The following is a 26,885-nucleotide window of genomic DNA, read 5'->3' as shown; positions in this document are numbered from 1 at the left end:
TATTTTTGTGGCATTTTGGGTCCTCCCAACCCAAGGTCTCCATTGTATTTAGTCTTCGTTCCACTTAATACAACAGATTTTTACTTATTATTTTTATTTTTTTCTTCTTTATTATTCTTTTTTTGGTCCTTTTTTCTGGTTCCCTCTTATTCCTCTCATTATATCTCTTAGTTGACCATCACTTACAAGCAAATCATCTTATACTTGTCTAAGATTTTCTTCCTTTTTTTTTTTTTTTTGCATTTAGTAGGTCCCTATTCCCTTTTTTTGCCCCTTGAACTCTTCACCCCAAATCAGGCCCTCCATTATAGGCACGATATTTCCCTGAGGAGGGAAAGAGAAGAAAGAAAAAAAGGGGGAGATAATAAATTATTACTTTTTTTTTTTTTACTTTTTACTCTTTATTAATTCTAATTAGTGCTATCAACAAGACCACCCTCAGATGCCAATAAGAAAGAGAAAATAGAATATTATGGATACAAAAGAAAGAGAGGTAACACAAATAGATGTGGAAAAATCTATGGAGAAAAGACTTAACATATTGGAAGCCTCGGAGCTAAATGACAGAGAATTTAAAATAGAAATCTTAAAAATACTCAGAGATATACAAGAAAACACAGAAAGGCAATATAGGGAGATCAGAAAACAACTCAATGAACACAAAGAATATATTACCAAGGAAATTGAAACTATAAAAACAAATCAAACAGAAATGAAAAACTCAATTCACGAGCTGAAAAACGAGGTAACAAGCTTAGCTAACAGAATAGCCCAGATTGAAGATAGGATTAGTGAAATAGAAGACAAACAACTTGAGGCACAACAGAGAGAAGAAGAAAGAGCTCAAAAATAATAAAAAACGAGAAAGCCCTACAGGAATTGTCTGACTCCATCAGAAAGAATAACATAAGAATAATAGGTATATCAGAGGGAGAAGAGAAAGAAAATGGAATGGAGAATATACTCAAACAAATAATAGATGAGAACTTCCCAAGCCTGTGGAAAGAACTAAAGCCTCAAATTCAAGAAGCAAACAGAACACCGAGTTTTCTTAACCCCAACAAACCCACTCCAAGGCACATCATAATAAAGATGACACAAACCAATGACAAAGAAAAAATTCTCAAGGCAGCCAGGGAAAAGAAGAGTACAACATATAAAGGAAGGCCTATTAGATTATCATCAGATTTCTCAGCAGAAACTCTACAAGCTAGAAGAGAGTGGACCCCAATATTTAAAGCCCTGAAAGAGAGGAACTTTCAGCCAAGAATACTATACCCATCAAAGCTATCCTTCAAGTATGAAGGAGATATAAAAACATTCACAAATACAGAAAAGATGAGAGAATTTATCAACAGAAAGCCCCCACTCCAGGAAATACTAAAGGGGGTTTTCCAACCAGATTCAAAGAACAAAAGAAAACAACACCACAAGTAACAGCTCCACCAAGAACACAATAAAACCAAACTTAAACTGTGACAACAAAGGAAAAAAAGGGGGGAGAGGATGGAGATTAACAGTAGCAAAGGACGATGAAGTGCAGAAATACTTATAAGATAGGGTACTACAATGAATATGGTAGGTACCCTTTTCATTACTTAATGGTAACCACCCTTGAAAAAACCACCACAAAAACACTTGACTTAAAAAAGGTAGCAACAGAGGAAAGAAGTATGGAACACAAACAAACAAAAACAAATGATAGAAAAACAAAAGAGAAGAATCAAACTAGATACAAAACTAACAGAAAGCAATTTATAAAATGGCAGTAGGGAACCCACAAGTGTCAATAATTACACTAAATGTAAATGGATTAAACTTACCAATAAAAAGACACAGAGTAGCAGAATGGATTAAAAAAGAAAATCCAACTATATGCTGCCTACAAGAAACACATCTAAGCAACAAGGATAAAAACAAATTCAAAGTGAAAGGCTGGAAAACAATACTCCAAGCAAACAACACCCCAAAAAAAGCAGGTGTAGCAATACTCATATCTAATAATGCTGACTACAAGACAGAAAAAATACTCAGAGACAAAAATGGTCATTTCATAATGATTAAGGGGAAGTTGAATCAAGAAGACATAACAATCCTTAATATATATGCACCAAACCAAGGAGCACCAAAATATATAAGACAGCTACTTATTGACCTTAAAACAAAAACTAACAAAAATACAATCATACTTGGAGACCTCAATACACCGCTGACGGCTCTAGATCGGTCATCCAAACAGAGAATCAATAAAGATATAGTGGCCTTAAACGAAATACTAGAACACCTGGATATGATAGACATCTACAGGACACTTCATCCCAAAGCAACAGAGTATACATTTTTCTCTAGTGTACATGGAACATTCTCAAGAATTGACCATATGTTGGGCCACAAAGACAATATCAGCAAATTTAGAAAAATTGAAATTGTACCAAGCATATTTTCTGATCATAAAGCCTTGAAACTAGAATTCAACTGCAAAAAAGAGGGGAAAACCCCACAAAAATGTGGAAACTAAACAACATACTTCTAGAAAATGAATGGGTCAAAGAAGAAATAAGCGCAGAGATCAAAAGATATATACAGACAAATGAAAATGAAAATACGACATATCAGAATCTCTGGGATGCAGCAAAAGCAGTAATAAGAGGAAAGTTCATATCACTTCAGGCCTATATGAACAAACAAGAGAGAGCCGAAGTAAACCACTTAACTTCACACCTTAAGGAACTAGAAAAAGAAGAACAAAGACAACCCAAAACCAGCCGAAGAAAGGAGATAATAAAAATCAGAGCAGAAATAAATGAAATAGAGAACAGAAAAACTATAGAAAAAATCAATAAAACAAGGAGCTGGTTCTTTGAAAAGATCAACAAAATTGACAAACCCTTGGCAAGACTCACCAAGGAAAAAAGACACAGGACTCAAATAAATAAAATCCAAAATGAAAGAGGAGAGATCACCACAGACATCATAGATATACAAAGAATTATTGTAGAATACTATGAAAAATTATATGCCACCAAATACAACAATCTAGAAGAAATGGATAAATTCCTAGAACAATACAACCTTCCTAGACTGAGTCATGAAGAAGCAGAAAGCCTAAACAGACCAATCAGCAGGGAGGAAATAGAAAAAACTATTAAAAACCTCCCCAAAAATAAAAGTCCAGGCCCAGACGGTTATACTAGTGAATTCTATCAAACATTCAAAGAAGACTTGGTTCCTATTCTACTCAAAGTCTTCCAAAAAATTGAAGAAGAAGCAATACTTCCAAACACATTTTATGAGGCCAACATAACCCTCATACCAAAACCTAGCAAGGATGGCACAAAGAAAGAAAACTACAGACCAATATCTCCAATGAATACAGATGCTAAAATACTACACAAAATACTGGCAAACCGAATACAACAACATATTAAAAAAATAATACATCATGATCAAGTGGGATTCATCCCAGAATCTCAGGGATGGTTCAACATACGCAAAACGGTTAACGTAATACACCATATCAACAAAACAAAGAACAAAAACCACATGATCTTATCAATAGATGCAGAAAAGGCTTTTGATAAAATACAACACAATTTTATGTTTAAGACTCTCAACAAAATGGGTATAGAAGGAAAATATCTCAACATGATAAAGGCCATATATGATAAACCATCAGCCAACATCCTATTAAACGGCATAAAACTGAGGACTTTCTACCTTAAATCAGGAACAAGACAGGGTTGTCCACTCTCTCCACTCTTATTCAACGTGGTGCTAGAAGTTCTGGCCAGAGCAATCAGACAAGACAAAGAAATAAAAGGCATCCATATCGGAAAAGAAGAAGTAAAGGTATCACTTTTTGCAGATGATATGATCCTATACATCGAAAACCCGAAGGACTCCACAAAAAGATTATTAGAAACAATAAACCAATACAGTAAGGTCGCAGGATACAAAATTAACATACAAAAGTCCATAGCCTTTCTATATGCCAACAATGAAATATTAGAAAACGAACTCAAAAAAATAATCCCCTTCACGATTGCAACAACAACAAAAAAAATACCTAGGAATAAACATAACAAAGAATGTAAAGGACCTATATAATGAAAATTACAAAGCATTGTTAAGGGAAATCGAAAAAGATACAATGAGATGGAAAAATATTCCTTGTTCTTGGATAGGAAGAATAAATATAATCAAAATGGCCATATTACCCAAAGCAATATACAAATTTAATGCAATTCCCATCAAAATCCCTATGAGATTTTTTAAAGAAATGGAACAAAAAATCATCAGATTTATATGGAACTATAAAAAACCCCGAATAGCCAAAACAATCCTAAGGAAAAAGAATGAAGCTGGGGGCATTACAATACCTGACTTTAAACTATATTATAGGGCCACGATAATCAAAACAGCATGGTATTGGCAGAAAAATAGACACTCAGACCAATGGAACAGAATAGAAAGCCCAGAAATAAAACCACATATATATGGTCAAATAATCTTTGATAAAGGGGCCAACAACACACAATGGAGAAAAGAAAGCCTCTTCAACAAATGGTGTTGGGAAAACTGGAAAGCCACATGCAAAAGAATGAAACTCGACTACAGCCTGTCCCCGTGTACTAAAATTAATTCAAAATGGATCAAAGACCTAAATATAAGACCTGAAACAATAAAGTACATAGAAGAAGACATAGGTACTAAAATCATGGACCTGGATTTTAAAGAACATTTTATGAACTTGACTCCAATGGCAAGAGAAGTGAAGGCAAAGATAAATGAATGGGACTACATCAGAATAAAAAGTTTTTGCTCAGCAAGAGAAACTGATATCAAAATAAACAGACAGCCAACTAAATGGGAAATGATATTTTCAAACAAGAGCTCAGATAAGGGCCTAATATCCAAAATTTACAAAGAACTCATAAAACTCAACAACAAACAAACAAACAATCCAATAAAAAAATGGGAAGAGGACATTAACAGACACTTCTCCCAGGAAGAGATACAAATGGCCAACAGATATATGAAAAGATGCTCAGCTTCATTAGTTATTAGAGAAATGCAAATCAAAACTACAATGAGAGACCACCTCACCCCTGTTAGATTAGCTATTATCAACAAGACGGGTAATAGCAAATGTTGGAGAGGCTGTGGAGAAAAAGGAACCCTCATTCACTGTTGGTGGGACTGTAAAGTAGTACAACCATTATGGAGGAAAGTATGGTGGTTCCTCAAAAAACTGCAAATAGAACTACCTTATGACCCAGCAATCCCTCTACTGGGTATATACCCCAAAACCTCAGAAACATTGATACGTGAAGACACATGTAGCCCCATGTTCATTACAGCACTGTTCACAGTGGCCAAGACATGGAAACAACCAAAAAGCCCTTCAATAGAAGACTGGATAAAGAAGATGTGGCACATATACACTATGGAATACTACTCAGCCATAAGAAATGATGACATCAGATCATTTACAGCAAAATGGTGGGATCTTGATAACATTATAAGGAGTGAAATAAGTAAATCAGAAAAAAACAAGAACTATATGATTCCATACATTGGTGGAACATAAAAATGAGACTAAGAGACATGGACAAGGGTGTGGTGGTTACCAGGGGTGGGGGGAGGGAGGACATGGGAGGGAGGGAGGGAGGGAGAGAGTTAGGGGGAGGGGGAGGGGCACAGAGAAGTAGATAGAGGGTGGCGGAGGACAATCTGACTTTGGGCGAGGGGTACGCAACATAATTTAATGACAAAATAACCTAGCCATGTTTTCTTTGAATATATGTACCCTGATTTATTAATGTCATCCCATTACCATTAATAAAAATTTATTAAAAAAAAAAAAAGAATTTATTGAGAAGCTACCTGTGCCTATCTTCGTTACTAGTCATCATCATCATTATCCACAAAAACCTGTTGCAATCATATATGCATGTTACGTTCAAGTACTGATCTCTCAGGAAAACCCCAACGGGTGTAATGGAATACATTTTTTTTTTTTTTAAATATTTTTTTAAATTTATTTTATTATTATTTTATTTATTCATTTATAGAAAGGAGAGAGAGGGAGAGGAGAGAGAGACAGAGAGAGAGAAGGGGGGAGGAGCTGGAAGCATCAACTCCCATATGTGCCTTGACCAGGCAAGCCCAGGGTTTCGAACCGGCGACCTCAGCATTTCCAGGTCGACGCTTTATCCACTGCGCCACCACAGGTCAGGCAAGGAATACATTTTGTAAGAGAGAGACCTTCCAAACTTTGACGTAGGTGACTTGACTTACTTTAGGAACTGATTTTCTTAGAAATCACATATTATAAATACATAGATAATACTTTATAAAATACTGTCAATTACATAATCTCTTCTAATCTGCATAATGTCTTTGAAGGTAAGCATTAGTCCCATGCTTTCAGATGACAAAACAGCTTCAAAGAAAACAAAATATTTTCTAAAGTATGATAAACATGTAATCTAGTTCTTGTGAATTATTTCTAATTTTTTAAAAGTATGATGTTTATTTAAATTGTTTTGAATGCTTTGAATTTCTTGGAAAACATTTTTATTCAAAAGGCATGTTTTAGTAAACATTTGTTTTACCTGCCTGGCTGCCTCTGTCTCCACTATGGGCAACTCTTTTGAAAACTCTCCATTCCTTAACTAACGGGCCTGTCAATCACATGGCGCACCTCCCTTATCACAAGGTGAGCATGCAAAGCAGGCTAGTCTTTTAATGATGTCTATTCCTTTGACCCACAGCTTGATTGGGAGCAAGCGCGTGACTAAAGCAAGACCAATCAGCATCTTTTTTGGAATTTAATACAAACACCGTGAGAGTACTGCTCTCCTTCCAAGATCACATACACTAAAGATGGTGCTAACTTGGAGTGTCTTTTTTTTTTTTTTGTATTTTTCTGAAGCTGGAAACGGGAAAAGACAGTCAGACAGATTCCCGCATGCGCCCGACTGGGATCCACCCGGTACGCCCACCAGGGGCGACGCTCTGACCACCAGGGGGCGATGCTCTGCCCCTCCCGGGCATCGCTCTGCCGTGACCAGAGCCACTCTAGCGCCTGGGGCAGAGGCCAAGCAGCCATCCCCAGAGCCCGGGCCATCTTTGCTCCAATGGAGCCTTGGCTGCGGGAGAGGAAGAGAGAGACAGAGAGGAAGAAGGGGGGGGGGTGGAGAAGCAAATGGGCGCTTCTCCTATGTGCCCTGGCCGGGAATTGAACCCGGGTCCACCACACGCCAGGCCGACGCTCTTCCGCTGAGCCAACCGGCCAGGGCTTTTTTTTTTTTTTTAATAATTTTATTTTTAATGGGGTGACATCAATAAATCAGGATACATATATTCAAAGATAACAACTCCAGGTTATCTTGTCGTTCACTTATGTTGCATACCCATCACCCAAAGTCAGATTGTCCTCTGTCAACTTCTATCTAGTTTTCTTTGTGCCCCTCCCCCTCCCCCTTTCCCTCTCCCTCTCCCCCCCTCCCCCCCGTAACCACCACACTCTTATCAATATCTCTTAGTTTCACTTTTATGTCCCACCTACGTATGGAATAATGCAGTTCCTGGTTTTTTCTGATTTACTTATTTCACTTTGTATAATGTTATCAAGATCCCACCATTTTGCTGTAAATGATCTGATGTCATCATTTCTTATGGCTGAGTAGTATTCCATAGTGTATATGTGCCACATCTTCTTTATAACTTGGAGTGTCTTATAACCACCTGTGCCACAATGTGGAGAAAGCCTAACTGGGAGCGACACTGATCCAGGTTGCAGAAGATCCCCGATGCTCCTGAGGTTACTGCTTTGAGCATCTGTACTGACCACGTCTTAAACTCAAGGGAAACTAACATTTTTCCTTTCCTCTTTCCCTTCTCTTTCATTTTTCCATCAGCCATTTCAATATGATTCTTTTATTCCTTGCTCCTAAAAATTTCCTGACTATGATGCTTCTTACTTGATGCTTCCTGCTCCTTCTGTCTGTCTGTCTGTCTGTCTCTCTCCTCTCTAAAATGAATAAATAAAAAATATATTAAAAAATTTCCTGACTAAACAAGGTCCACTCGAAGATACTACAAATCTGTGACTTCAAACACAAAGTGCATAAGCAACTTTATGTAACATAATCAAGTGATTAGAAAAAAACGGGCTCTTTATTTACTTAAAAATTACTTTAGGTATTTTACCTTGAATTTAGAAACATATCTATTAGTTAAAATTTCTGAGGTGGTATACTAGTTTTTTTCTGCTATATAACTTCAAATTCTTCTGCATTACTTACTTAACATAATCTCAAGACAGAAATAATGTATCAAAGGGAAGTCAAGATATAAAAATCAGAAAAAATTTCAATCTTGCTTTTAAGTGTATAAAAGGGATTTATGATAATGGAAAATGGCTGAGGCCCCATATTAAGGAAATTACAGTTATAAAAACAGTCATGGCTAAATCTCCAGAACTTGCCAGAGTTAAATCTTAAGGCAGATTCTTAGCTCTCTCTCTATATATATTATTTCCATTTACTTTAAAAGTAGGCCCATAAAAACAAAGAGAAAGAAAGGAGATTCCAATAGGATATTTCTGATGTAATTTTAAATACTGTATTTATAAATACTCACTGTTTATGAAGTCATATTATATCATACAATATTGGTCAAATATTGTGAGTATCCATTGCATTATATTATCTTGTCTAGATACTGAAAGTTTCTTCTCTCAAAAAGTGTACAGTCCATGGATTTAAAGATACCAGGGTAGATGCTTAAAATCAAAATGTGTAACCTAAATTGAAAAGTGAATGGATCTATGGGTCTGTTGAGAGAGTACATTTTAAAACATACTTTGTTGAACACTTGATTCTTATGCTTAAAGATTTAACAGTGATACGATCATCAAAAAAGCCTTAACTGACTTTAGAAAGATAAAAAACACACCATGTCAAAAAACTCTTCTAATATAGCCAGACATTACCTTGGAAATAATTTCTAACAGTAAGTTGAAGGGATGAAGAAATCTTTAGGAGTTTTCAGCCCATCCAACTTCCCTTTTACATGACTATATTTAAATGGTCCAAAATACCTATGAGTAAATCTTATGTTCAATATGTACAGACTAGTTTACTTGACAATATTCTTCCAATAGCTCATAAAATATCCTGGAGAAGAGGTGGGGTATAGTGGAGAAGGGCAGGCTTTGGTGTCAAACATGAATCTGAGATTTAACATTTACAAACCTTCTGAGTCTGTTGACTTCTTCTTTAAAACATGGGGATGATGGTACACATCTTGTGGGTTGGTCATGGAGAGTAGGAGATAAATTATGACAGGCATTGGCATTCAATTCTACTACACACACTGGCATTCAGTAAATGTAGCTATTATACTTATTATCCTAAGTTGTGTTTTAGCCAGTTTTTGCCTACCCTTGTCAAAAATGAGGAACTTGACACAGTCCACTGGGTGAGCCCATTCAAAATATTTGGTGACTGTTTCATTACCTAAGTCCTCTCATCTACAGATTAAATAGTGTTATTTCTTATTTTCCCACCCTTTGGATATCTGTGATTTTCCTGAAACCCACTTGAAGTTCTTGAAGTCCTTCTTAAGTTGTCCTCCAAGCAAAAGCCATGATAAGGGCCTTCTGTACTTAAGAAGGACAAATAGGTACCCATTACTTTGCCTCTTTAGAGAAGAGTAAACACTTACCCCAATTGAAGTTTATCAAAAAAGATATAAATCGCCTAGTTAAATTTGAATTTCAGATAAATAACAACACATAACATTTTTTAGTGTATGTCTCATTAATGTATTTTACATGACAATCCAATTTGTAAGCAAATAGAGAAAAATAAAGGAACAATCATCCTTTTTACTAACAGAACTTTGAAAAGATTTCTGCTGACCCTACTTATCTGTTGGGTTAGAGCAATATTTTTAAGGTTTTTGTGGCATACACATATTGCAAAACTGCATATAATTCTTATTGTTTTTGTTTTGCTGATGTGTTTCTGAAACATGTTTTCAAAGTAATTGTCAAGGTAACTTGTTTTTAATAGGTGGTTTTAAATATCAAGTGGAGGTATAACTATGTAAAAGGCAGTAAAGATTCTGTTTTCTTTTTTAAATTCAGAATCAAGGACAAGATTGTGTGCTTATGGGGAAAGATAAACTGTGTAGGGCAGCTTGTTATAAGACTCAGATTTTTGAAAAGGAAAATATTATTGGATTGATTTGTATGCTTTATAATAAATCAGCTTATTAAAATTCAAATACAGGTTGGCTGTAGGAGAAAACATATTAAATGTGGTAAAATAATACTTTTCATGTCTTATAATTAATAATTCTAGGGGTTCCTGTAAACACTGATTCTTGACTGTTACACAAGTGTTGATTCTTTGAATGAGATTAAATAGTGCTTTTATGCAGATGCATATTTGATACTGCAACCCCTCTTTTAAAAGTTGAAAATGACTGAATTATAGGACAAGAAAAAGCCAACTATGCATTTTCTAGTTGAAACATTTGATTGAGATCATTGTCCAATTCTGATGTGGTAGGAGTGAAGATAAGAAAGAACAGAATTTCATTGTATTCTCAAGCTTATCCATCATAATTCATAATCTGTTAGTAAATATGTTTGTTCTTTTAAGAATGGCTGAAAGTATTCAACTTCTGGGAAAGAAGAATAAGTGGACATTTGTTTTATCAGTGGGCATGTTGTAAAAAGTTCTATTCAGAAAATATATTGAACTGTCAGAGTCCTGATTGATGGACAGGCTTTTGTTATTAACAAGCTGTAGATTAGAGAAGAATGCTTAGCTGCCTCTGAAAATGAAATGGCTGAACTTTCAATATTAAGAAAGTGCTAACATGCTTGGAATCCTATAAAACTACTTAAAAACATTTTTCAGCCAAATGGATAGGTGTAATTTTAAAGTTCAGAGTGGGCAGAAGTGCTACTAAACTTTGTTTAATCAGTCCAGGAACACTGAATAACATGAATCCGCAAATCACATCTGAGAAACATCTTTCTAAGGACGTAAGTTAAAATAAACCTAGCCACATTTTCCAGATGCATTCAAAAGCAGGGCTTAAATCGGCTAAACTGGACTGGAACTGTGAGAATGTGAACCAGCAAAGGGCGACACGCTGGATAGGAAGCTGGAACATTACTCATGAATGAATCAGACACTTCCCTCCCTCCATGTTTAAAAAGGTCCTCAGCATAAGATGTGGTAAACTCTAAACGGGGAAAACTGTCTTCAGGATCGGGTTTATATAACTGACCTGTCTACCTAATGCAGAAATCAAACAGCTGTAAAGAAGTGCGATGGTGCGTAGACCCCATTCTTGTCACAGAGGCGTCATGTAGAGAGAAACAATAGCCAGGGCAAGAGAGGCGAAGGGGAGAGGCACCAAGTGCCCTGTAGGCCCTGAGCCTGAAACACAGAGTGCTCCAGGGAGGCAGTACTTGCGGTAACACTACTTCCTCTGAGTTCTTAGGTATGTCTGAATTCTACTTGGCTCACCGACCTGAGAACTTTTTCTTGAAATCAAAGCTTGCAAGCAGACGCTCTGGCAGTGGAAAGAACTAAGAACCATTTCAGAGTGAATTTTGTCAGTATACAACATTTGTTTTTACAGGCAACAGAGAAAACAAACGTTTAGAAATCATGAAAATACATGAATGGAAGTAACAGTCAAACCTAGCCTTGTTTTTGTACAGATGTGGATTCTTTGGGTGAACATAATTCTAACAGTGCTGGGAGATAAATTAAAAGCACAGAAATATCACTGTGTTGAGATCAACAGAAATAAGAGTAATGAACCAAACAAAACTTCCTACAAAGATCTTAAATGCTTTTAAACGAATAGAGAATGCCAAGCAAAGCTACCGGCGTAAAAATGGAACAGCACAGAAAAATTAAGCACAGAATCCAATTTCTAAAACTCACTAAACACTGTAGATCCTTGAAAAATCAATAAACCAAAAGGTCAGGACACCTTAGAAACAACTGTGCTCAGGACTGCATTTATATAACCGATCAATTCAAGGAAAAATAAAAATAATCCAGGCGGGTGTGCGTGTGTGTGTGAGGGAGAAAGGGAGAGAGAGAAACACAAAGAGAAAGAGCAAGAGACTTAAAAACACCCAACTTTCCCACCATGCAGGTATTGCCCATTGCACTGCCATGGAGCTGTGACAATGGGAGCACACGCCCGGAGCACGGAGGAATCACAGCCATCCTGGCAGATGGGCAGGGCTATGGAGTATTTCAGAGTGGAGATGTTCCTTGAGCTAGGACTTGTGGGAGAAGTTGGAGTTGCTCAGTCACTGTGGAGGCGGGGGACAGACACTGTAGACAGAGGACCCTGGGGAGAATGTGCGGGGCTGCTCAGGAAGCTGTGAGCAGGACAGACACAGTGTGGGCAGGGCTGTGGGAGGGTGAGGCTGGCAGGTCAGGCTGGGCTACATTGCATCAAGCAGTGCACGTCCCACTGTGGGGTCCGCAGCTTATCTCTAGAGGCGAGCTGCTGAGAGGTGGTAAGCGGAAGACGTAAATTGGCTTACTCTTGTCTATATATTACACAATTTTGTGACTGTGAGGAAAATGGATTGGAGGGGGAAGGAGCTAGAGGCCAGAGGACATGCTGGAAGGTCATTTCATCTGTCCAGACGATCGAGGATGAAGATTAGGAATAAAGATCTTGTTACTTCCAGAGTCCAGAAATCCGTCTCTCAGACATCAGTTCTGTAGGTCCAACAGTTATTTAGGACTTGATTTGACATGTATTTATTGAGGCCCTACTATGTATGAGGTGCTTGGGGTATATCAGAAACAAAACAAACATTCCTACTCCTGTAGAACATGGTTTCTACCAGGTGCATCCAGACAGTAAATAGTGCAGATAACAATCAAGTTGTTCATGGAATATACTAGACATTGATCAGGGCTGCAGGCAAAAGCAAAGAGCAGCGTTGGGGGACCAGGCTCACCAGAGCAAAGGTTGTAGGGGAGGTTTATAGCTTTGAAAAACTGGAAAGGCAGCTTTTAAGGGGAGGATAGGATAGGACTTAGTTTATCTGAGATGTGGAAAGAGATTTCTGAGCAGAGGCAAGAAGGGCCAAACTGAGGGCATGCCCGGTATGTCTGAGGCACCAAGGGGCCAATGAGCCTGGACCTCGGGATCTGGAAGATGAGATCAGAAGGAAAAGAATCAGAGCATGTAGGGACGGTGGGCCACAGTATCAGTGCTATTTGGCAACGAGAAGGTTATTGCTGATTCCCGTGAGGTCACTTTCTTGGGGAATGTGGAACAGAGTGCTTGAGTTGAATGAGCTAGAAATAAATGAGAGAAGAGAAAATGAGTTAGAACTTTATTTTTTAAGAATTCTTTACTAAAAGGACAAGGCAGAATTAGCAGTGAATACTTAAGGTAAGCGTGTGCTGGACATATGTGTTGTCTTTCCAGAAGAAGTTGAGTGAGAGCTGAATGAACAAAGGTGAGGGAGATTGTAAAAGATGGGAAGGGTTTGGTAGGAAGGTGGGAAGGATGCAGCAAAGTGCCCCAAGATATGGTTTAAGAGTGGGATCAGGTCCACTGGCTGAACAGTATACTAAGTGAAATAAGTAAATCAGACAAAGCTAAGAACTATATGATTTCATACATACGTGGGATATAAAACAGACTCATGGACATAGAGAAAAGTGAAGTGGTTGCCAGGGGAGGGAGGTGGGAAGGAGGGAGTAAAGAGGGACAAATATATGGTGATAGAAAATGATTTCAACTGGGGTGATGGGCACATAACACAATCAACAGTTCAATGCTATAGAGACGTTGACCTGAAAACTATGTACTTTTATTGATCAATGTCTCCTCATTCCATTTAATTTCTAAATTTAAAAATATTTTAAAAAGAAAAAAGAAAGAAAAATGAAAAGACCATTTTATCATTTGAGATAGAAGCAGAGAGGTAATAATTATTGACATGGAAACCACTTGGGCTTCTGTTTCTTCTCTGAATCATAAAGAAAGATATTATACTGAAAGTAAGACCCTGGCCGGTTCACTGGGTGGGTAGAGCATTAGCCTGGTGTGTTGACTTCCTGGGTTTGATCCTTGGTCAGGGCACACATGAGAAGCGACCATCCACTTCTCTTCCCCTCCTCTTTCTCTCTCTCTTCCCTCTCGCAGCCAGTGGCTTGACTGGTTTGAGCATCAGCCCCGGACACTAAGGATAGCTAGGTTGATTCAAGCATCATCCCAACAGAGCCCAACAGGGGTTGCCATGTGGATCCCAGGGCATTTGTGGGAGTCTGTCTATCGCCCCTCCTCTCACTTAAAAAAAAAGAAAAAAAATAATAAAAAAAAAAAGAAAAGAAGAAAAGCCAAAGAGAGTCACGAGTTTTAGAGGATGGTGAAAGTTTACAATTATTGTAATGAGAAGAGAGAAAATGGAAAATGACCTAAACAAGAACACAAATTTGATTAAAACTCATTCTAATACCTTTTCTCACTGAGTACCTAACCAGTCCTCAAGGCAGATTTGAGAATTAAATGGTTCTGTAATCATGACCTCTGTAGTGAATTCATTGTACTGTTTATATAATTCAAGAGATTTATAATCCTTTATTAAGAAATGTCAGCATTTGATTGTTTTTATTTCAAAACCAGTTTTATTGAAATCTGCAAGGAATAACTTCAGGGAAAAGAAAAACATACCGAAACAGATACCCTGCTCTCTTTCCAGTAAAAACAACAGTCTAAAGATGATAAACAAAAGAATCAGATATATTGATCATCTAGCTCTGAAAATTAAAACCCTTTTAGGAATTGTGAGGGAGTCTTGATCCTAAATACCAATGTAATTGTTCACTCAGACTCTTTAATAACACTTGGAAAGTAATTAATCAACTTATGACACAGATTCAAGGGCTGTCACCTTGTTGTTAATGAAACTGTCTGGGGTTTTATCTGCATTTTTCTGGTGAATAAAATAACAGGATTTTTTGTAAGCTCTTTGAAAAGCCAGATAATGTTGAAAATCATTGAACCTGATGGACAAAGTTACTGAACAAGTGTGCTACTGAGACTGAAATAGAATTTAGAAGGATCTTAATTCTGACGTGACAGAAAGGGAATTTTTGAAAAGTCCAAAATGCATAGTCATTTCTGTTAGGAAGAAGCTTTTTTATGTCAACAAACTTTGTTTTGGCTGCTTTTTTATGATAATTCATTAGAACTTAAGATATTTATTGTCCTATTTTACACTCAATTGAAAAAACAGCATCAGTAGGGACCATCTGCCCCAACATGAGACCACAGTCAGGTACTCCCAGAGAGCAGACGGACAGGAAGGGAAGGCCCGCCCTAATATGAGCTTTCCTCCAATCCTCAGACCGCTGTCTAAGTTCATGTTGGGAACATGGTGAATATGATTCTTACACACACTCCAGCATGAACTCTGCACATTCGAGGCCCAGAGAAATGGCCTCGAGATAATACGACAGGAAAGCTGACACACATTCACAGCAGGTGATGTCCCAGCGGAAAGTAACTGGATACAGTTTTTAGGGACCTATCTTTCAGTCCCAACAGTCATAGATGCATTATAATCACTGATACGCTAGAAAAGTTTAGTCATGAAAATGGTGCAAAGTTTGTTCGCTCTTTCTTTTAATACTGCAGTTTCCTTTGAGAACATGGAATGTCATTTAGAGTGTTTATGAGGAGCTAACAGAGGGCTGAGGACACACCTCCGACACTCCAAATAACAGTCTTCCTGCTTCTGCTGCATAATCCTGCAATTCTCACTGGTAGCTGAGGGTAGGGTGAACTAAGGGGCCTAATTTAGGACTGGACAGATGAGAGTCTAGCTTCTCTAGAATCAAACCACCAGTGACAGAGTAGGAGGAAGGTTAGACTTTGCTCATCGTGTGCCCAACATTTTCCTGTGAGCTTCCCTGGATTCCTAACTTAGTTTGTACCAGTTATTTTCCTACTAGTAAGACAGCAGCCTGATTCCTAATGGGACTGTCTAGTCATGACTTGCCATGTGCCAAGCCCATGGCCCTAGAGCCTATCCCCCCACCTATCCCTCCCTTAACCCAAGGGATTCAACACCTCATTGAAACCTCCAGGTAGTCTTCTTCATTATTTATTTTCAGTATCTGTGGCATGAGAATTATCATAAGAATTTTCTTAAATTGAAATTTGTCCAAATGTATAAATATAGAGGCATTTGACTGCTCATTTATCAAATTGTGAGACCTTTTAGTTGAAGTTAAAAAACCATCTAGGCCCTGGCTGGTTGGCTCAGTGGTAGAGCATTGGCCTGGTGTGTGGATATCCCAGGCTTGATTCCGAGTCAGGGCACACAGGAGAAGTGCCCATCTGCTTCTCCCCTCTCTTCTCTTCTCTTTCTCTCTCTGTTCTCATCCCCTCCAGCAGCTATGACTCGATTGGCAAGAGCTGGCCCCGGCTACTGAGGATGGCTCTGTGGCCTCTCTGCCTTAGGCGCTAAAAATGGCTCTGGTAGCAATGGAACATCGTCCCCTAGTGGGCTTGCCTGGTGGATCCCAGTCAGGGCACATGCAAGGAGTCTGTCTCTCTGCTTTCCCTCTTCTCAGTGAATAAAATAAATGAATGAATAAATAAATAAGTAAATAATCATCTAAATATGTGTTAGCATAACATTAATATATATAGTTATACTGATTCTCTGATTAACCATTGAAATAAAAACTAAGCATGTCAAAATTATATAAATAAATTACTCCTACAGTGCTATCTATAATTAAATTTTAAAACAAGCTTTAATGATGATGTATGTATTCAGCAAACCTTCAGTTTCATCTACGAGAATCTCCATTTCAAGACCATAATAATGCAATTTTTCTTTATCTCCCCACCAAGATATAAGAAATTGACAAATTCTGGCACCCCCCTCCTCCCCAGTATTACACAGACACAAGAAAAGCTAATATACTTTTGATCAGGGAAAGTTTTTATCAGGGAAGTTTTCTGGGGACCAAATGTGATGAGTAGTTAGGAATTCACAACATAATAAATGATCTCAGTGTCCATGTTTCAGTACTACGCCTTCTAAATTTGACTTTCTTTCCTTTAGACAGAAGTAGTTGCTGATTCTGTATCTTTCAACTGCACTTAAGTTACCTATTTGGGCCGAGTCCATATGGGAAGTCTAGTTACCAGAAAGCACAGACTCACAAACAGGAAGTATAACTAGAGTAAGAAGGTGTTTTTCTCCACACAATGGAATTCAAAGATGTGTCATCCATGTAATGTGAAGCAAACTCCAACACCACTACTGCTGAGTATTCCTTATGAAAACTTATGATTACAGCATTGCGTTTTCTAAGCCTGTTGAAACTTGCTGCTCTTGCTTATAGATACAAATGACCTGTTCTTTTCTGTGCATAGATTTCAATCAGTAAGGGTGTCAAGGTAGGAGGAAGGATAGCAGGAATGATAAAAGGGGGAAAAATCAATTTTCAGAAAGCATATGGTAACAACTGAATGCTTAATCAAATTAGCCTAGAAATTCCTTTCTATTTTCAGCAGTCTTTGCAAGGCTGTTGCTTGATGGTACAGAGTGAATTTCAATAAATGTCATATATCTAGTTAGATGGCTTATTTAAAAAATTTGTCGAACTAGGTCACTGACTCAGAATAGATTTCATTCCAAGATATGACAGATGGATATTGATATTGAGAGAAAGATTGACATTAGCTAGAAGGTTCTGGGCAGAAGAAAATATCGCTCATTTAACATTCGACAGCATATTTACTGAGTACCTACTGTGTGTCAGGATAAACTTGTAATAAATACTTAGTTTATTTTGTATTACAATAGAAGGAGGAGTTGTGCCAAAATAATGTTCTTGGGGTTAGTAAGGATTATAACAGAATAGCACTTGTCTTCAAAAATATGATACTTACAGTTTTCACATTGCATCAGACAAATGCATTAGTACTCATTCAAATGTCCATTCTGTCATGGTTGCAGGATTTTAGATTTCAGATTTTTTGAAGATGCTGTTTATTGACCCTTAGTAAAAACCAACTTCCTATTTTTCTGGAACAAAAGGGGCCTTACATGGTTTCAAAGATTTGTTAGACATCAAAGAGCTTAGAGAGACATAGAGTTTATGGGTAATGATTTAGGATTTAGTAAATCAAAAACACATGGATTAAATTTCTTTTAAGAGACCCCTAGGTTTAATCTTTAAGAATGAAAACGTTGGTTTAAACACATGTTAGTCTCAAGCAAAGCCAAGATTTATTTTTAAAGATAGTTAAGAGCTGTCTGATGGACCCAAAACTTGGCTGTGTTTTTCTTTCACACATGACTAGGCCTCAAAAGGAGACAACCTGCCTTCTGCTAAGCAAAGCTACTCCACCGCTCTCTTTCCGACTTGTGAAACGACACGATTCCAAGGTCTCCAGCTTTGAATGCTCTTTTTGATATTAAATAAAATATTGAAACCACAACCATCGCATGGTCTTATCGATAACTGGAGAGTACTTTTCAATTCCTCAGAATGATTTATTTATTTATTTTATATACAACTTTAATATTGGATCTGAGATTCTAGGTGCTATCTCAGATTTCCAACTATAGGGAATACAGGTCACTTCAAAATAGGAAAAGCCCACTGATCTTAGTATGGGCATTGTTTCATGATATATTAGTATATTTGCATTTAAAAATATAGAAAGAAATATAGTACACAATCTTCCATTCTCAATGCCCACTGGCCTGGGCATTTCACCGAGTTTTTAGGACTAAAGGAAACGTATCAGTACACACCTGTGAGCTCTTATTCTTTTGAAAAAATAGATTGGAACTCTAATCTGAAGAAGGATTTTGAAGGACACTCAAATCAACACACATGTGTGTTTTGAATTTCAATGGTAGAGAAATAAGCTGGTGAAGTTCAGGCAGAATTAAAAAAACAAAAAAACAAAGAAAGTGCCAATATTCCAAAGAGAGTTTATTCTAAATGAGAACGTGGAAATGAAATATGAAATGTACATATACAGTTATAATAAATTTAGGTTTCAGAAAATAATTGCTTTAGTGTAAGAATGAAATAGCTAGATTACCCTTTAATTTAGAAATATATATATAGCTTGATAAAAAGTGTGTGGGCTGATGAGTTTAGAAAAATAAGTATGTGTGAACATATGAATTATTAAATATTGTTTTCTTTTTTAAGTTGTTAAACTAATATTCCAGAGAGGAAAAAACCTGAGAACCCTAGAAGTTAAAATACTCTGTGAAACTGGTTCTGGGGCTCTTGGCCAAGTACAGTGCCGAAGGTCACACAGGGATCACTCGGCAGGTGCAGCCGAGGCCAAGACTGCAAACAGGACCCCAGGAGCCAAAGCGGGCCCACAGACACTGTGTCTCTCTAGCTGCAGCTTTAAATGTGCTGAGTCAACACTTTCATATGGAGAGATTTCTAGTGTCTCCTGGAAATTTGAAGGACAGCACCACATGAGTGCATGCTGCACACTGGGCCTCCTGGCAACTCTGCTAGTGCCAAGCAGTGGCTGTGCCTCTCAGATACGGCTTTTCTCAGCAGACTATCAGTCCTGAGTGAAAGGGAGAGTTCTACTCATTTAGGTTAGCTGTTTGCAACACTTGATACAGGAAATAGAGCAGAACGAAGGAAAGAAGGATGATGGTTTCACAATGAAAAGGGGTAAAAAAAAAAGGTGGGAGAGAAAAGGAAAGAAAAAGTGCACAGCAGATATAAGTTGTATACGATCACAAACTGCCTCCCCTGCTGTCTCCAGATTTTACTATGGAAGGATTCATGACAACAGCAGGGTATCCCTCTCAACAGATCCCTTTTCAGGCTCACAGTGCAGAAAATAAGAGAGAAAACTGTCCAAATGGAGCAATATCCCTGATCAAGGATGGAGCATAGGGATAGCATCAAGAGAATAGAGGAGAGTATCATGGGTTCTCCTTTTCCATATGCCATAATGCAGGGGATGTGAGTGACAACCTGAGACTGCATGAACTCTGGCAGGCATGGTCCTGTCCTTACCATACAAAGCCATACAGAGGCTCCATGCACCTGTGCAGGCTGAGGACTCACAATTCCAGAGAAAACCAGATGACAGCAGCAACCCCGAGGAGTGTGAAGTAGAAGCCCTGCTCTGCATACCCACAAGGGTCGTGTTCTCATCTCCTTGGGGTTCTAGCTCAAAGGCCATCTTTGGGGTAAGCCCTTCTCTGACCCTACTACTGAATTTTTCAATCACCATCCCATCTCCTCTTATCCCGAACAGTACCTACTCCCCTTCACCACTTTAGGCTTCCTTATAGTTCTTATCCCCACCTCATTTACAACACATTTTATGTATGTGTTTTGTTTATTATTTGCCTCCCTAAATATAGAACAGAGCACCAGGAGGTCAGTGACCTCTGCCTGTTTTATTCTCTGCTGCATTGCCAGGATCTAGAGTTATGCCTAGCAGGTGCATAACAAATTACCCCAAACAACTACATCCTCAATCCCACTTCTGGAGTACAGGAACTCCAGAGCTTTCACTAGAACCTGAGATTCTCTAACCATATTTCATAATAATTCTTTGTTATATTTGGAAAAATGCATTCTCAAATCCTATGGACTATTATATAATCTATATAGGGCTCATAAACTCATACAATTTCTGTGGGCCCTATAGCTCTTACAGAAATTGAAAATAACAGGGGTATCCTCTATAAACATACTTGCCGAAATTCACACAAACACAGAAGAAACAGGTATATGTGGTTATGTGATTAGCTAGTGAACTGGTTCTTCTTCTTTTTTTTTTTTTTAATTTTTAGACAGAGACAGAGAGAGAGCCAAAGAGAGGGACAGATAGGGACAGACAGACAGGAAGGGAGAGAGATGAGAAGCATCAATTCTTCATTGTGGCACCTTAGTTGTTCACTGATTGCTTTCTCATATGTGCCTTGATGGGGGGCTACAGCAGAGTGAGTCATCCCTTGCTCAAGCCAGCGACCTTGGGCTCAAGCCAGTGACCTTGGGCTTCAAGTCAGTGATCTTTGGGCTCAAGCTAGTGACCATGGGGTCACGTTTATGATCTCATGCTCAAGCCAGCAGTCCAGTGCTCAAGCTGGTGAGCCCACACTCTAGCCAGATGATCCCATGCTCAAGCCAGCAACCTCGGGGTTTTGAACTTGGGTCCTCTGCATCCCAGTCTGACGCTCTATTCACTGCACCACTGCCTGGTCAGGCTTCTTCTTCTTCTTCTTTTAATTGTACTGTGTTCCACTTTCTGCTACAAATGCCACATGTATCTCTCTCAATTGCATTTTAAGGCTTATAAAAATACTTCTTCATTTTGTCCCTTGAAAAGCAAAGTTGTCAGATTTTACTGAATGTTTTTATTGGGACAAATCCCAAGGGGAATATGCTAACTGTTAAACACAGCTGAAGAGAGATCTGAGAATGGGCTTTCAGATAGAAGGGTAGATTACAAAATTATTCACAACTGTTAATCTGATAATAGAAGAATGCCTCACACATATGGAAGAAGATTTTCCTGGTATGCTTGTCCACAAAAACAGAAAGCAAGAAAAAGAACTGGGGGAAAACAAGGCGAGAAAAACCCTAGAGACTGGAAATACATATTCATCATTTATCACTGACTTAAGGATCCCAACGTATTTCTCAGTGGAAATGCTTTAAATAGTCAACCTTCACCGATGACCGGGCAGAGGCTGTCTGGTGCTATTGAGCCAGCATGGGAGCTAGGCTCTCGCACACAGATTTATTGTCTAAAACGAGGGGCTAAGATAGTGCCTATACAGTGGACCCTCGTCTATTGCGGGGGTTAGGTTACAGAATCCCCTGCGGATAGGCGACAATCTGTGAAGTAGCAACCTTATATTTATTTTATGATTTATTTATATTTTAAGGCTTTATAAACCCTCCCACACTCTTATAAACCTTTCCCACACTTATTTTGCTTATTTTACCGCATAACTAATTAAAATAATAAATATATTAAAATACCTAAATACAACAAAATCCTGCAATATAGCAAAAAACCCACGACACAAATTTAGATATATACAGTTTAAAAATCCACGATACAGTGAGACCGTGAAAAGTGAACAGTGATATGGCGAGGGATGACCGTAATGTAAGATTGTCGTAGAATCAGAAAGATGATATACTCAGACGCAGCTTGGAAATTCAAAGGGTCTTTAAGTTCTAACCTTTCGATTGAAAAATAAAATTCTTCCCTCATTCACTGTTGGTGGGAATGTATAGTAGTACAACCATTATGGAAGAAAGTATGATGGTTCCTCAAAAAACTGAAAATAGAACTACCTTATGACCCAGCAATCCCTCTACTGGGTATATACCCCCAAAACTCAGAAACATTGATACGTAAAGACACATGCAGCCCCATGTTCATTGTAGCATTGTTCACAGTGGCCAAGACATGGAAACAACCAAAAAGCCCTTCAATAGATGACTGGATAAAGAAGATGAGGCACATATACACTATGGAATACTACTTAGCCATAAGAAATAATGACATCAGATTATTTACAACAAAATGGTGGGATCTTGATAACATTATACAAAGTGAAATAAGTAAATCAGAAAAAACCAAGAACTGCATTATTCCATACGTAGGTAGGACATAAAAACGAGACTAAGAGACATGGACAAGAGTCTGGTGTTTGGGGGGGCAGACAGGGAGGGAGAGGGGAAGGGGGAGGGGGAGGGCCACAAACAAAACTAGATAGAAGGTGATGGAGGACAATCTGACTTTGGGTGATGAGTATGCAACATAATTGAATGACAAGATAACCTGGACATGTTTTTTTTGAACATATGTACCCTGATTTATTGATGTTACTCCATTAAAATTAATAAAAAAAAAGAAAGAAAAAGAAAATTATTTAATAGCAAATGAGATGATTTCTAACAACGTCATTCTCATGTGCTATCCCCTTTTCATGGCTCTTGTTTCCATTTTTACATACGTGTTCTTTAACTGTATAGCTAGACTGTAAACTCTTCCTTTTTAAAAAAGGTTCCCCTAGTATCAAGCACATATAATTTGCTCCCCAAACAGTTCTTAGCTATTTTTGGTGACAGGAATGTGGGCCTGTCAGCAACCCAGTGTCTGCTAAATCAAAGTGATGCTGAATTGACATTAGTCAGTATATCCATCATTCGTTACTAAGAGGTGACTATTTATTTTGCACCATGCAAAGCCCATGAAGAAATCCCATCCTGAGGGCTCAGAGTCAAAGACAACAGTTTCAACAGACACCGGCCAGGTGAACTCGCTGGCACGGGAACTTGTGCCTATTTCCTCCCCTTAAGGCAGCAAAATTAGGCAACTTGGTATCCCATGAACAAACACAGCGGCCCCAGGAAAATATTAGGGATGATGGGGAAAAGAAAACATGGATGGTTCTGGTGGGAAGGATTAAGCCTAATGACCACGATGAAAAACCTTTGAAAATGGAGCGGAGAAATGGGGGCATGCAAGGGCTTGGCAGCGCCCTGACCAAAACCTACACAGAACAATTTCAATTCTCTGAATGTTCAGGGAGCTCTGTCCTCATCCCACGTGTGTCACCACACACACTGCTGCAGCCACCTAGAGAAAGGGGTGTCCCGAGAGGAGGTTAGCCTATTGAATTATTTGCTTTATTTTGAGATGACTGTATTTGAGAAAAAGTTTATTTGAGGTTATTGTATAATTTGTGAAAGGAAAATTAGACATGCCATTCTGCACTTAAAAAAACAAAACTATCAGTGGAGGAAATTGATCTCTGAAATGTATTTCTTAATCTAATCCTCACCAAAACAAATTTAAAAGATTTAAGATTATAGTGGGACATGTGCTTACATAGCCTTAAAATAAATTTGCAAGATGGATATTTTCCCTGCTTAGAAAGTTATCATTTTTCTTTTATTGTAGGTTTGAAAGTCATGAAAATACTAGTTACGAGCTTTCTTATTGACTGGCTGTGGCTAATCTCGTACCTCTCATCATTCAGATAAACTTCACCCACTGATTCTGACGGCATGTGTGCACATCTAATGTAAACCCCTATTTGTGATGTATTAAGAACAAAGCAATCTTTGAAAAAGCAGTAGTCAGCAGGCCATCTTCTATATGCCATAATGTCCATTAGGTTAAAATCAAGATCTATTTAGATTAATAACTACAGACTTTGTAGGCACTGTTAAGTGTGAAACCTGAAAAGAAAAACAACAGTATATTTACTAGGTAAGCAGACATGTTGCTGGTACTACAGAAATTTCTTAAGAGTGATGTAAATTTTACCTGTGTTATTCAGCAGTTCAAAAGGAATGAACACTGAATGCACCACAGACTTAACAGTCTGTGATTGGAACCAAAGTACCTCACTCCTGTTCCACTATGGAAGTCCACATGTTAAACAAAGCACAATACACTTAGAGCTAGAAAGGAAAGCTATGTACCTGTAAATAATCCAAGCAACACTTACAGTTTACATAAAAGTACAATTTATGTCCCGGTAGCAGACATAATGTACAGTACATTCAGATCATCTTCACACAGAAAAAAATCATTAATCAGCTATAATAGCTTAGCTGTAAAGGAAAGCAATGTTTTCCTGAATCCATTTGCATGGCAATGTGCATGTGTCTGGCTGATGGAATGACAGAATAAACCTCCACCCAACTCTAAAAATGGGAACAGTTTTCTTAAAATTTAGGAGAGGGTCCATTCCAATGTTAGTTTTTACAATCCTCTCATATTCAACGGCCACTTTAACTTGGCAATTAAAGTATCCTGATTATTTTGCCTAAAAGTGTTGATAATATTTCATTCTACCCTAAGGCTCCTTTGAACACAGAACTGTAATAAGGTAAAATTCATTGGGCGATTACCACTGGAACCTTGTCCAACCGCCAAATTTGTAAACGGCTCTTTTGAAATATGAAAGGTATGAAATGGGAAACCGTACTTGGTTGTAAATTTTGCATTGGCAATAGTCAATAAAAATACTTTCGTTTGTGCTTTAATTATTGGGTCAAGATCAGTACTGGCCAGACTATCCGACCTCTGGTTATAATCTGTTTCACCTAATAAGATAGATGTTCCCTACAGAGGCATATCAAGAGCTAAGGTACAATTGAAAATGATGGATCACAAATCTTGTGTAGTTGCCAGAAATGAAGAATCCAGCCCTTTACAGAAACATCTGTCGCTTGTAAGCACCCCTCCATAATACTGATAAAGCAGGGTTGGGAACAAGGAAACCTCTGGGTTCAAACCTTGTCAGCTGCATCACCATGGGACAGGGTGACCGGATCCCTTTTGTAAGGGCTGAGTCAGATCACAGCCTTGAAACTTGTCTGACCATAAACCGACATACATCACCCCCTACCCCAGTGGCTCTCTCCGGAGTCATACAGGTGGCAGTCAGAAGCGAACCCCTAAAATGCAAAACCCCATTCTAGTTTCAACTTCCCCGCACCAATCTCTTGAGTTTCTGAAGCCCCGAACTCTCGCCTACCTCTCTGATCTTGCCCTCTGGAACCGCAGCCAGGTCTCTTTGGGAACAAAGAGACAGAAACGCTGGGGCGAGGGGTGGGGTGCTAGATCTGAGGAGGGTTGTAGTTTTACCTTGCGGTGCCCAGGAGCCAGCCACGGAGGGACCACCCGCGCGCTCCGCGCCTCCCCTTCTTGCAGCAAAGTCAGCTGTCGTCCCACTTTTGGCTCGCGCCCTCCGCTGGGCTCTGCATCTGGTCACAAAGCACTGGGAGAGAGCCTCGGGTCACCTGCGGCCGGGCCCAGCCAGTGGCCGGTCTGCCAGCGGCGGCGCTCCCTCCGCCCCTTGCCACCGCGCGCTGACCGGCCGGTGACTCAGCCGGGTATGGGCGCGCGCAGCCCGGGGCGGCCCAGGCGCGTCCAGCGCTAGGCACGGCCCCACGACCCGCCCCAGGCGCTCGGCCTCCGCCCGCCCCAGCACGTGTTCGTCTGTCTGTCTGGCTGTCCGCTATCCGTCAGCCTCGCCCGCGGGTCCAAGGACCGTGAAGGTGCTGCCTGGCACCACCCAGAAGGGGAAATTGGCTCCCACTCTTCCTGCCTTCGGCGCCCCGCGAGCCCCGGCCGTGCAGGGTTCGCACTCGCCCCCCCCCCCTCCCCCGCCCACGATAAGGTGAAACTTTTCAGGTGGAGAACTTTTCTCGCCCTGGCTGCGTGCTATCTCCTCCCCTAGCTGGGGCAATTGGAAATTAGCATAGCGACAGATAAGCGGCACCGAGTCTCCCCCTCCTGGCGCTCGCGCGGAGAGTGTCACCCTGCGCACAGATAGCACTACGAGCACACTCCTTGCTTCTCCGCTTACCCTCCGCAAGTACAACTCCTCCACCACACACACACACACACACACACACACACACACACACACACACACACACACACACTCACTCCACGCACCCCCCACACATGTGGAGTTGAGGCGGGAGTGCGAAGGCTCTGCCTCTCCCACGCCTCGGTTAGCCGCCAGGCACTGGCAGGGGTAAAGATTTGGGCACCACATAAACAAGGACTTCATTGTCAGAGAATCCACCTCTGTAAGAGTGGATGGACGATTGTCCAATGATTTCATAATGCAGGATAATCCCCTACAATAGTCACTCGAGTTTCTGGAAGGAAGAACACAAGGAGTTCAACCCCGAGGAAACCTCCATTTCTTTAATTTTTTTTCCCCCATAGCAGGAAACAGGCTGATTAAATACCAGGCAAACATCAATGAACAAGCGAACACAGAACAA

The 26,885-nt window shown here is 39.2% G+C and overlaps 1 protein-coding gene across 2 annotated transcripts in view; it reads right to left on the bottom strand.

The window, feature by feature from the left end:
- MET (MET proto-oncogene, receptor tyrosine kinase) overlaps positions 1-26,232 on the bottom strand; it is a 142,445-nt gene extending 116,213 nt beyond the window's left edge. The window contains exon 1 of one of the 2 annotated variants that reach the window (XM_066262160.1): positions 25,732-26,232. The gene's annotated coding sequence lies outside the window, so the exon portion shown is untranslated. The remainder of the gene's footprint in view (positions 1-25,731) is intronic. The other variant, XM_066262158.1, reaches the window with a different exon arrangement.
- Between the last annotated feature and the right edge of the window lie 653 nt (positions 26,233-26,885).

Source organism: Saccopteryx bilineata, chromosome 2 (genome assembly GCF_036850765.1).
Source record: "Saccopteryx bilineata isolate mSacBil1 chromosome 2, mSacBil1_pri_phased_curated, whole genome shotgun sequence".
Lineage (NCBI taxonomy): Eukaryota > Metazoa > Chordata > Mammalia > Chiroptera > Emballonuridae > Saccopteryx > Saccopteryx bilineata.
This window is presented reverse-complemented; position numbering and strand designations above follow the sequence as displayed.